This window comes from Macrotis lagotis, chromosome X (genome assembly GCF_037893015.1).
Source record: "Macrotis lagotis isolate mMagLag1 chromosome X, bilby.v1.9.chrom.fasta, whole genome shotgun sequence".
Lineage (NCBI taxonomy): Eukaryota > Metazoa > Chordata > Mammalia > Peramelemorphia > Peramelidae > Macrotis > Macrotis lagotis.
Genome location: NC_133666.1, coordinates 133,917,603 through 133,922,795, shown reverse-complemented (window position 1 = coordinate 133,922,795; position 5,193 = coordinate 133,917,603). Strand labels below are relative to the sequence as shown.

Below are 5,193 nucleotides of genomic sequence, written 5' to 3'. Positions count from 1 at the left end.
ACTTGTCTTGCCTCAAAGGGAAAAAAAAATTAAATGATGACAGTTGCTCGATACAGCAACCTGCTGTAGTAGTAAGAGGAATGCTCTTAGAGTCAGGAAGAATTGGGTTTAAATCTCATCTTGGATATGTATCTCACCATACACAAGTCACTTAACCACTATGAGACTTAGAGGTGGTACAATGGTTACAGCAGCACCCCTAGAGTCAAGAGGGCCTGAGTTCAAATGTGACTTTATATATTTAACACTTACCAGCTGTGTGACCTTGGTTAAGTCACCGAACCCTGATTACCTCACTTCCATGGCCATCCCCAGTTGTCCTGATTCTTATCTAGCCACTGGACCCAGATAGCTTCAGAAGAGAAAGTGAGACTGGACTTAGCACAATGCCCCCTCACTCAAATCCAATTCACTTGTATGTATGTCATGGTATCATCTCCCTGATGTCATGGTCTTTTTCAAGAATGGAGGACAAACGTCATTTTCATCATTTTCCTCATATGGTATATATCAATTATCTGTAAAATGTTGAGGTAGAGCCCCTATGACACAGTAAGATGGTAATGTGACAGGGCTGCTGTGAAGTCATCAGGAGCAGGTCACTCACTACCTTTTCTCTGAACCTCAGTCTTTCTGAAAAACAGAGGCCTTGGCTCTTTGCCTCACAAGGACACTAGGGGACTAACTAACAGGTAAAAAATGGAAGTTGATAGGCCATAGGATTGAAGCCTATAAAGTCACTAACAACTTGGCTGGGGACTAGTTCACCAAATCCCAGAATGCTGAAATAAGGAAACTTGGAGCTTGAGAGACATAAATGTAGCATACAGAAAGGCCAGTGGTAGACTTATGGAACTTGTTACCTTAAAGGGGCCTACAGACTGAAATGGCATTTTATCATCATCACTGTCACAGACCTATTTCCCAGCTCAGTACTGCTCCATATGGTGATAGTAGAAAAAACCTCAAACTGACCTATCTTGAGTGTGTGCTAGGAAACAGCCTACAGCCAAATTCATATGACAGGTTGGTTCCCTCTGAAACAGGAAAAACCTGGGTCATGCTCGAGCTCACTCCCACAGCCTATGGACAAAGGAGACAAAACAGGTCCCAGTCATGAGTTCTCTGTTCTTTCCCACATAAACTCATAGGACTATTCCCTGGGGCTCCTAACACTACAAAAGGAAATGCCAAAATTATAACAACTCATACAAGAATGGAGAAGGATGAACAGAAACCCAAGGTCAGTTTTGGTTCGCCGGCTTTCTGACTTCATTCCAATCTACTGTATGAAGACAGAGACAGAAATCCATTGCTGTGGTGCACCATAATCACTCCAACTGACCCAGAGCAAAGTGGACTATTCTGAAAGATTGCCAGAATCAACTTCTGTTTTAATATTGCTTTAAATACTCCTATGCCTAATGAGCAATTACAGAATCAAAGACTTACTCTTTGGCTGTCTCCATTTCCTTGGAGTGCTGCATGGGTGCTGAGATTAGAGAGAGAGAGAGAGAGAGAGAGAGAGAGAGAGAGAGAGAGAGACGATAGAGAGATAAATGAGTGGATGGAAAGAGAAATGATGAATGAATAGATGGATGGATGGATGGGTTATGGATAACATACACATAATATACATATATACATATAGTATATATATATATGCATATATATATATATAGAGAGAGAGAGAGAGAGAGAGAGAGAGAGAGAGAGAGAGAGAGAGAGTGTGTGAGTTTTAGAATGAATGTAAGCTCCCTGAAGGAAGGAACTATCTTGCTTTTTGTCTTCACATCTCTAGCACTTTGCACAGTTTTACACAGTACCTAGCACATAATAGTGATATGATTTTTCATTCTATCATTCAAAGAGGTAAAATCCACTGCCTCTTAGAATTTTCAAATTTAGATAACTCTAATTGATAGGAAAAACAGCTAGGTGGCACAGTGAGACAGAACATCTTGCCTGGTGTAAGGAAGACTTAAGTTCAAGCACTAGCTGTGTATCCTTGGGTAAGTCACTTCACCCTGTTTGCCTCAGTTTCTTCATCTGTAAAATGAGCTGGAGCAGATGGCAAACTAATACAGTATCTCTGCCAATAAAATCTCACTTGGGTTGTGAAGAATTATACATGACTGGAAAACAACTGATAAGAAGTTTTCTCTTAAAAGGAACCTAAGGGGTGGCTAGGTGGCGCAGTGAATAGAGCACTGGCCTTGGAGTCAGGAGTACCTGGGTTCAAATCCGGTCTTAGACACTTAATATTTACCTAGCTGTGTGGCCTTGGGCAAGCCACTTAACCCCATTGCCTTGAAAAACTCTTAAAAAAAAGGAACCTAAATTTGCCTCCTTGGAACTTTCACTTCTTGCACTTGATGCAGTCCTTTGGGGCTAAGAACAACAAGTCACAATCCTCTTCTACTTGACAATCCTTCAGATATTTGAAGATAATTATCATGTCCCACTATGTCCCCATCCCCAAGTCTTCTCTTTAGGTTAAAAAGTCCCTATTCCTTCTGGCTATCTTTAAGGGGCAAGAATTCAAGGTAGGTGGTCAGTTGTTGCTGTACTAGTCTTAGTATCCTCCCTATATTTATATTACCATCCCCTTACTAAGAGTGTACTTCTCATACTCAACTACCATAAAGTATGTTATTCTTTCACTTTGTTTAGTGAAAGGCAGCTAGGTGGAGCAGTGGATAATGCACTGGCTTTAGAGTCAGGAGGATGAGAGTTTGAATCCGGCCTCAAGACACTTGACACTTACTAGCTGTCTGACCTTGGGCAAGTCACTTAATCCTGATTGCCTCACATCCAGGGCCATCATCCTGATTCATATCTAGTTACTGGACCCAGATGGGGCTCTGGAGGAGAAAATGAAGTTGGTGACTTAGCATAGATCCCCCTCACTCAAATCCAGTTCATATGTTTGTCACAATATGACCTCCCCTAATGTCATGATCTTCTTCAAGAATGAAGGACAAACATCATCATCATCATCATTGTTTAGTGAAGAAAAATTTCTAGCCTTGCATACAGATTTCAATCTCTCTCTGCTTCAAAGCTAATGAAATTGTCTCCTATCTCCTCTACCACTCCTTAGAAACAACATACCTCTCCATTGGGCTGACGCTGCCCCTGCCTTTACCCTCACTGGGATAACCATTCCTTTTTGTTACCTCCTTAAACTCAGAGACCCAGGAACTTTTTTTATAAAGATTTTTATTTTGAGTTTTCTCTCCATTTCTCTCCATTCTTGCTTCCCTTCCCCCCACCCCCATAGGATGCATTCTGTTAGCCTTTACATTGGTTCCATATTATACATTGATCTCAGTTGAATGTGATGACAGAGAAATCATATCCAGGCACTTCATGTCTACCACAGTTTTCATCTTTTTGCTCCTGGTAATCATCATCATCAAATATTTATTAACCATTTTTTTTTTTTGCTATAGAGAACAAGATTTGAGACACTGAGAAGCAAATTAGAAAGAGACCTTGCCTTCAAGGAGCTTAGTGAGGCAAGGCTGGGATGATTTGGTAAATGTTTAACAACCAGCTCTCCAAAAACCACAAGACACACTTTTGTTTACTCTGAATTATTAACATTTGTTCCCATCATTTTCTAGAAAATCAAAGAAACAAGAAACCCAGCCCTGATTTGTAGTGTTTGCTGATTTCTGAATTATAAATGTTCACACTAAAAATATAGCAATTGTCTCTCTCATAAGTTGGTTTGGTCATTTAAGTGTTAGGTCTTGTGTAAAGATCTTGGGGCACAAATATAAGCAAATAAGATAGCACTGCCCTCAGATAATCTCTGTTCTTGAGAAAGGGACAGATTGGGGGAGATAGAAGGGAGAGGGAAGGAGGGTGTCCTTTTAAGGGCAAGGAAGAAGAGAAATCAAGAGAATGAATTAAATGTAGAATGAAGTGATTATAGCTAAAGCCCATGATGAAAGTCATCAACCAGGACACTGGGGCCTTAGGGTGGGGGTTTCTCCACAATGGGAGGACAGTTATTGATTAGCTGATTGAAAAAGTGGGCTGCCACCTCCTCTTTTTTTAGCAGCCAATGGTAATAGTTGGTGAAAGTAGGGCATTTCATAGATAACTTTAAAACTTTTGAGACAGGAAAAAGAGGCTATACCCTAACCCTCAAGGGGAAGCTAAATAGATTTAGGGGAAAAAATACTAATGGGGGTCAAGAGTAATGGATTCTTTTCCTACTAGGCCACACTGACCCTAGTCTGTGATTGCTCTCTGAATGTGCTCTGATTCCTCCTCACCCCTCCCTACTGGTTCCTCCACCCACAGTTCCCTTGGTCTCAGCCAACGCCGCTAGAAAGCTCAATTCAAAGAACCTCATCTGAGTTTCTGCTCAAATTCCATGTTAATTTTTTATTTATTTGAAAGTGGTACTGGAAGGGTTTTCAAAGTGAGTCCAAAGTAATTAGGAGCTCCCGCTGATGGATTGCACTGGAGGGACATGTGGATTATTTATTACAAAGTCACTTACTGGAAAGGTTAGAGGCTGAGAAGTAATTATTTTTTCTTTTTCTTTCCTTCCACCTTCTCTTTCCTTGTTTAAAAGAAGCAAATCTGCAGGGGCGAGCACTTTTCTAGGACTGAATGAAGGTCCCCTCTTCTCTGCCATTTCTGCCCTACTTCTCATGCCTAACCTCAGGGTTTCCTCTATTCTGGAGCACTCCACTCTCTGGGAGAAAAGAGAAGTTGGCAATCCCAGTCAATTTGGTCCCAACAGGGCTCATGCCCTTTGTCTGCTTCTGTATACAACATGCCCTTTAGGACACACACACACACACACACACACACACACACACACACAAAGACACACTGAGACAGACAAACAGCGCAGACTTTGCTGGGGTTCACATCTCTCACAAAAAGAAAAATAATTGTGGGCCCTATATTTCCTTTAATGAAAACTCTTACAGTTCTTTGAATCTAAATCCCAAAATTTAATCCTTGATATTGACTATTAGTTGTCTATGGTCATTCATTGGACCATAATGGAAAGAAGGCTAGACTCAGAGACAGAGGCACAGCATCTCACAAAGCCAGAAGTGATGTCACAGACCCTTTAATTCATGCCATATTTAAAAGGTAGGATCAGAATCATCCCTATCCCATTTTCATTTTCCTATCCTAACTAGGTAAGAATAAGTCTCA

At 40.9% G+C, this 5,193-nt stretch overlaps 1 long non-coding RNA gene across 1 annotated transcript; it reads left to right on the top strand.

Annotated features, from left to right (window-relative positions):
- The first annotated feature begins 637 nt into the window (after positions 1-637).
- LOC141502395 (uncharacterized) lies at positions 638-1,451 on the top strand. The gene is made up of 2 exons (XR_012472514.1): positions 638-692; positions 1,152-1,451. It is a non-coding gene; the product is annotated as an uncharacterized LOC141502395 (long non-coding RNA).
- Positions 1,452-5,193: the final 3,742 nt, after the last annotated feature.